An 8,007-nucleotide genomic window follows, 5' to 3' on the forward strand; every position below is an offset into this window, starting at 1 on the left:
GGTTACAAAGAGAAAGCAAATTAATTTCCCTGTCGAGTCATCCTGGATCAGGTTTAAACTGTCCTTTGCACCCCACCAATTACTCTTCGATTGTTTTCCCACCCAAATCTAGTTTAAAATCTGTTACCGCTTCGCATGTGTGTGTACGCAAATACAGTACACACAGACTGTTCGCAACACACCCATAAAGCTGGCTTAATCTGGAGATGTGTGCCATATATTTTGGAGGGGCTGGTTCTGAGAATGTAACCAGCGAGATTGTCGGAGAAACGGATCTCTTGAACATTGTTTCTCAACCTTGGCAACCACCATATAAGATGTTGGATTTCAACTCTCAGAATTCCCCAGCCAGCTATGTTTAGGCCAAAGGAGCAAAAAAGTTAGGTATATTTTCAAAAAGCAAGAATTGGCTCTTCAGAATTGGGCTGCAAAAATCTGCACTACCATTAGACATCCCAAAACTTAATCACTGCTGTTTAATGATCACCTGGAATTTTTGTAGCTCAAATCTGATACCCCTTTTTCTAGTGGAAAATGGCTACTCGTTACTTGAATACAAGAAACAACGAGAAAGAAAACTAGCGCACAGTTACAAAGAAAGAAAAACTATTACATTTTTTTAAAAACAGGACATATGGATACAGTACATATATAAACGTTCTAGATAAGGGTTTCAGTGAATAATAACCAAATTTCACTATAATCAGCCCTCGCTGATCTACATTGACAAATGATTCATCAGTATATTGCTGAGCTCTGCAAACAATTGAGTAACCCAAATATAAGAGAACAAACCTTTCCAGCCTCTGCAGCCATGTAGATTTAAGCATTGACTTATCCACCTCTTTAGCATCTATAGCAGGTACGGATTTTTTGCACCCCTTATGTAAATATTGGGAATGTGGAGATGGGAATCTGGATTTATTGTTCACTGCTACGGGGTTACCTATTCTGAGAATACTGTATGGCACATTTTTTCATTTGCCTGTATAATAATTACTCAGCAGAAAACGATTACCTGCTTATAAAGATAGAGAGTTTGTATTATTTTTTTAAGCAGTGATCATCAAGAATTTCTTCATGCTTTTTCTTAGATGCTGTGTTTGGCACAACTTATATTGTGGAGATGCATTAAAGCAGCACTTTGCTGGGCTTTTCCATGGGAATGAGGCAGGGATCCAGGAGAGGAGTTTTTTGGGGGGAAAGAATCAAGAAAATATGTAATTGGAGAAATTCAAGAAGATAAGTAATTTGAAGGTGCTGATAAAATTGTGTGGGAGGGGAGGAGCAAAGTAGCTCTAGCAGATCGGGTTCATTTATACAACGTGCTATGTTAAAATTATTAGATTTTTATTCCACTTTTTATTTACTTGCAGAAAGACAATCAACTCTGGCAGTGAACATATCTAATACTCTTCCTTCCTCATATTTTCCCAACAACAACAACAACCCTGTGAAGTGGGTTAGGCTGAGAGAGAGGGACTGGTCCCAAATCCCCCAACTGTCATTCATGCCTAAAGCAGAACTAGAACTCCTTGTCTCCTAGTGATTGGCCCAAAGTCACCAAGCCAAGTCACCAAGCTGGTTTTCATGCCTGAACAAGGCCAAGCAGTCAAGATAATTTGTTTACTGGATAGCATGGTGTATGAGCTGGTTGGTCATTTCAATAAATCAAGCTGGTGCCTTACAGGGAGTCCTCAACCTATGGCCACAACTGAGCCCAAAATTTCTGTTGCTAAGTGAGTTTTGACCCATTTTGCGACTTTTCTTGCTACAATTATTAAGCAAATCACTACAGTTGTTAAGTTGGTGACCACAATTGTTAAGTGAAAGTGGCTTCTGGGTTGACTTTGCTTGTCAGAAGGTCACAAAAGGAGATCATGTGACTCCGGGACACGGTGACCGTCATAAGTATGAACCAATTGCCACGGGTCTGAATTTTGATCATGTGGCCACAGGGATGCTGCCATGGTTGTAAGTCTGAAAAATGGTCATAAGTCACTTTTTCCGTGCTGTTGTAACTTTGAAAAGTCACTAAATGAATGATTGTAAGTTGAGAACTACCTGTATTATAACACAATTTAAAAATAACACAAGTTTACATGCACAGGTATCTATATAGTGTGTTAGCTCTGACTGATTTAACTCGATCATCTCACAGTAATGGTTATACTGAAATTTTAGCCAAAGGTAAATCCAATTAAAATGAATCCATTAAAAAGCAGGTGTTAAATTAATTCATCGGAAGGCAGAGCTAATGCAATCCTAGGCTGCATTAACAGAAGGATAGAATCAAGATCACGTGAAGTATTAGGATCACTTTATAAAACCTTAGTAGGACTACATTTGGAATACACTATCCAGTTTTGGTCACCACAATATAAATAAGATGTTGAGAATCTGAAAAAAAAAGTGCAGAGAAGAGCAACAAAGATGATTAGAGGGCTGGAGGCTAAAACATGAATGGTTACAGGAACTGGGTATGTCTAGTCTAATGAAAAGAAGGAGTAGGGGTGACATGACAACGGTCTTCCAATATTTGAGGGGCTGCCACAAAGAAGAGGGGGGCAAATGATTATCCAAAGCACCAAAAAGAAAGATGAGAAACAATGGATGGACACTAATCCAGGAGAGATTCAACCTGGAAATAAGGAGAAATTTTCTGACTGAGAGCAATAAACCAGTGGAACAAGTTGCCTTTCAGGAGTTGTGGGGGGCTTCATCACTGGAGGCTTTCAAGAAGAGATTCAGACCATTTGTCTGAAATGGTCTCTAGACTCTCCTACTTGAGAAGGGGATCAGACTAGATGACCTCCAAGGTCCCTTCCAACTCTTGTTATTTATGTTCTAATGAACCCCCATTGATGAGTTTCTAATTGCCTCCCTTGATGAGCTTCCAAATATTTGAGGGGAGGTTTTCTGTTTCTGCAAGAGGGGGTATTGTTAGCCTTAATTTAACATATAAGAGGGAATCTGCGGATTAAAGTGCTTGTTTTTATTTCTTTTCTCTGAGAGGGCAGCGGTTGTTGATAGAGGGGTGTGTATCAATTCAATAGGATCCCAAAATAATCATCCTGTGAAGTTGATTGGGCTGATGATTGATCCCAAAATCCCCCCAAAAGCCTCATCATTGAAGGTTATGCAGTCAAAGTTTCCCTCAGAGATCGAAGGCAGCTTTGTCTCTCAGCCCAATCTATCTCAAGATGGTTATTGTGAGGCAAACGAAGAGTTGAGAACATGGTCCGTGCCACCTTAAGTTGTACAGAATAAAGGTGGGATATAAATCTAGCAAATAAAAATAAATACTGTAAATACAGTCTTCCTAGTCACAATCCAAAACCTTCATCTCTCCATTATATTATCTAGAGCAGTGTTTCTCAACCTGGACAACTTTAAGACGTGTGGATTTCAACTCCCAGAATTCCCCAGCCAGCCATGTTTAGGCCATGCTGGCTAGGGAATTCTGGGAGTTGAAGTCCACACATCTTGAAAGTTGTTGCTTAAACACCTGTTCCTTAAACAATTATTCGAAGTGAGATAGTTGTCAATTCTGCAACGCTTGTTATAAGTGTAGGTGGAACCAGAGATAAAGTTAATCCCCCGCCCCCAAAACCTGAAAAATCTGGTATTTCACAAGCCAGTAGATTTTCTGGAATCAGTTTTTCTCTTTGTAACTTCTTGCATTGCTCTGGTGTTCTGGGTCTTATCATAAACCCTGATTAATAAACCACGGTGTGAGCGAGCACACAAATCATGAAGCAAAAACCACATTATGAACTTCGATAGGTTGGGGCTTAGTCTAGTTATATACAAAATCACAGTTCTCAGGATTCTGATGAAATATCCTTGAAATTTAAAAGATAATAAGTTTTCTTTTTCTAATATAATTTACATGTTACTTTTCACAGGCTATTTTTTGTTTTTTAAAAAAGAAATAATTACTTGAGAGTATCCTTGTAAAGTCCCAGTCATCTGCAGAAAGAGCCGTGTGGATCAGCTTCCCAAACATGAGTAAGTATCACTTTATTCTCCAGGAATGGATTCTCCTGCAAAAGGTTAGAAATGTAAACTAAGTCATGCCTTTGAGCTAAAACCAAGCTGCTCTCTTCCATTTCACATTCCTTCCAATAGCAATGCTAATAGCACTTACAGTGGGGCAAAAAAGTATTTAGTCAGCCACCAATTGTGCAAGTTCTCCCACTTAAAAAGATAAGAGAGGCCTGTAATTGTCATCATAGGTAGACCTCAACTATGAGAGACAAAATGAGAAAACAAATCCAGACAATCACATTGTCTGATCTGAAAAGAATTTATTTGCAAATTATGGTGGAAAATAAGTATTTGGTCAATATCAAAAGTTCATCTCAATACTTTGTTATATATCCTTTGTTGGCAATGACAGAGGTCAAACGTTTTCTATAAGTCTTCACAAGGTTGGCACACACTGTTGCTGGTATGTTGGCCCATTCCCCCATGCAGATCTCCTCTAGAGCAGTGATGTTTTGGGGCTGTCGCTGGGCAACACGGACTTTCAACTCCCCCCAAAGGTTTTCTATGGGGTTGAGATCTGGAGACTGGCTAGGCCACTCCAGGACCTTGAAATGCTTCTTATGAAGCCACTCCTTCGTTGCCCAGGCAGTGTGTTTGGGATCATTGTCATGCTGAAAGACCCAGCCATATTTCATCTTCAATGCCCTTGCTGATGGAAGGAGGTTTGCACTCAAAATCTCACGATACATGGCCCCATTCATTCTTTCCTGTACACAGATCAGTCGTCCTGTTCCCTTTGCAGAGAAACAGCCCCAAAGCATGATGTTGCCACCCCCATGCTTCACAGTAGGTATGGTGTTCTTTGGATGCAACTCAGCATTCTCTCTCCTCCAAACACGACGAGTTGTGTTTCTACCAAACAGTTCTACTTTGGTTTCATCTGACCATATGACATTCTCCCAATCCTCTTCTGGATCATCCAAATGCTCTCTAGCAAACTTCAGATGGGCCCGGACATGTACTGGCTTAAGCAGGGGGACACGTCTGGCACTGCAGGATCTGAGTCCCTGGCGGTGTAGTGTGTTACTGATGGTAGCCTTTGTTACATTGGACCCAGCTCTCTGCAGGTCATTCACTAGGTCCCACCGTGTGATTCTGGGATTTTTGCTCACCGTTCTTGTGATCATTTTGACCCCATGGGGTGAGATCTTGCGTGGAGCCCCAGATCGAGGGAGATTATCAGTGGTCTTGTATGTCTTCCATTTTCTAATTATTGCTCCCACAGTTGATTTTTTCACACCAAGCTGCTTGCCTACTGCAGATTCAGTCTTCCCAGCCTGATGCAGGTCTACAATTTTGTTTCTGGTGTCCTTCGACAGCTCTTTGGTCTTCACCATAGTGGAGTTTGGAGTGTGACTGTTTGAGGTTGTGGACAGGTGTCTTTTATACTGATAACAAGTTCAAACAGGTGCCATTAATACAGGTAATGAGTGGAGGACAGAGGAGCCTCTTGAAGAAGAAGTTACAGGTCTTTGAGAGCCAGAAATCTTGCTTGTTTGTAGGTGACCAAATACTTATTTTCCACCATAATTTGCAAATAAATTCTTTCCAAATGAGACAATGTGATTGTCTGGATTTGTTTTCTCATTTTGTCTCTCATAGTTGAGGTCTACCTATGATGACAATTACAGGCCTCTCTCACCTTTTTAAGTGGGAAAACTTGCACAATTGGTTGCTGACTAAATACTTTTTTGCCCCACTGTATATACCGCTTCACTGTGCTTTTACAGCACTCTCTAAGCAGGTTTACAGTGTCAGCATATCACCTCCCCAACAATCTGAGTCCTCATTTTTCCCATCTTGGAAAGGATGGAAGCAGGGGTGAAATCTACTTACCTTCCTTAGCGGTTCAGAAGTGCACGCGCATGCACGCATTACATGTGCATGCAGACCTTCTGCACATGTGCAAAACCTTCTGCACATGCGCAGAAGGTAACACATTACTTCTTAGTTAAAACCAGGACGTAACGACACCCAGGTGGGTGGGCGGAGCTTCACTCCGCCATCGCTATCGGATTGCCGAACCACCCGCCACGATCGCTACCGGATTGCGTGATCTGGTCCGAACTGAGAGCATTTCACCCCTGGATGGAAGGCTGAATCAACCTTGAGCCAGTCAGGATCGAACTCCTGGCAGTGGGCAGAGTCAGCATGCAATACTGCATTCTATCCACTGTGCCACCGCAGCTCCAATAGGAATGGCTGTAATCTTTAACTGAGTGATCATGATTTGATTGTGGTTTGCCCCCCTTCGTTTTCAATCCTCTGCCTCCCTAATTGCTGAAAACTCAGGCTCTCTTGCCCCCTGCCCCTATTCTGAATGCAAGACGAGCCTTGCTCATACTTCTGATTGTTTTAAAAAAAGACAAATCCCTCTAAACTCACTGGGTCTAGGACGGTGATGGTTAACCTTTTCGGCACCGAGTGCCAAAACTGGAGTGTGCTTGTGTATGTGCATGCTGGAGTGCCGGAACCCCGGAACCCGGAAGAGAGCAGCTGGCTGGTGTGCATGTGCATGGCAGCCAGCTGCACTTCCGGTTTCCGTTGCACGCATGCACACCAGCAGCTGGTCCATCGCACATGCACACCGGATAGCTGCTCTCTTTTGGGTTCCATCATGTGCATGCACGCTGGCCAGCTGATGCCAGAAGAGAGCAGCTGGCCGGTGCACATGCGCGATGGAACAGCTGGCCGGCGCGCATGTGTGCGACAGAACTCGGAAGAGCCCGGAAGAGCCGTGATGGTGCTGGCATGCGTGCCCACAGAGAGGGCTCTGAGTACCACCTCTGGCACGCGTGCCATAGGTTCTCCATCACAGGTCTACGACAACTCTCCATGGCCAACTTGCAACTACCAACTCACCACGGGACAATTCGCCGTGGGACAAGAGTTACACTCCTATTTAATATTGCACTAGCATTTGCTCAAAAATGGAAGTGGACCCCCAGAAGAAGAAGTAATACACAAAATTTACAGCTGTGCAGAGATGGATAGACTTACTTTAGAACTCAAAAACAAAAGTGAATCAACATATTATGAAGTCTGGAATAAATTTTATAATTAGTTAGATAAGAGGAAAAATGCCAATAACAAGGGATAATGAATGTCTGGAAATGTATATATCAATGTATATTAATATATTAGTGTATATTGAACTTGTGAATGTAATATTGGTTTATTAAATACATGCATAGTTGGTCAGGAAGTAAAATACTGTATACTAGATATATAATGAAGTAGGAAATATGTAAATTAGGATATAGAGCAAGGAATAGATTACTTATTAACTTGAGTTTTACGTAAATGTTAGAAACCAGAGACTTTGAGCAATGTCCATTGTTTTACTTTTAAAACAAATAAAATAATAATTAAAAAAAAAAAGAGTTGCACTAACATCGAAGAAACGGTAGAATAGAATCATTTAAAAAAAGGAGGGACAAAATGAAATGACAAAAATTAAGTTATTTTAATGAAATTGTTTTAAATAATTAAATTGAATTATTGAATTGTCCTGCGTCAAGGTGTCCCATGGCAGGTTGGCCATGGTGAATTGTCTGCAGTGAGTTGGCAGCGGTAAGTTGTCCCATTCTGAAACTCACCTCTTCCCTTTACCAAACCCAGAAAACCTGGGATTTGGCCATGATCGTGCCATGTCTCCTCAGCATTGTGTTCTTTAAAAAGCCCCAAGCGCTGAATTCATTCTAGCAGCCAATGTTCTAATGGGGATGGAATCCTTCAGGTTTAACCACCCTGTCATCACACCCCCTAAAATCGGCCCATGTTTTTGTACCACTAAGCTGCACATCGAATGCACATCTAAAGCATCGGCAGCTGTGCTTTGCAAACTCGGAGTAGGGCTCCTTCTGAACTGTCTACTCGGTGTTTGCACAAGATGTTGCTGTTAACCAAGATATATATTTATAGATTTAACCAGTGGTGAAATCCAGATTTTTTTTA

Source organism: Pituophis catenifer, unplaced genomic scaffold (assembly GCF_029215685.1).
Source record: "Pituophis catenifer annectens isolate HBS135680 unplaced genomic scaffold, rPitCat1.0.hap2 SCAF_16, whole genome shotgun sequence".
NCBI classification, from domain to species: Eukaryota; Metazoa; Chordata; class Lepidosauria; order Squamata; family Colubridae; genus Pituophis; species Pituophis catenifer.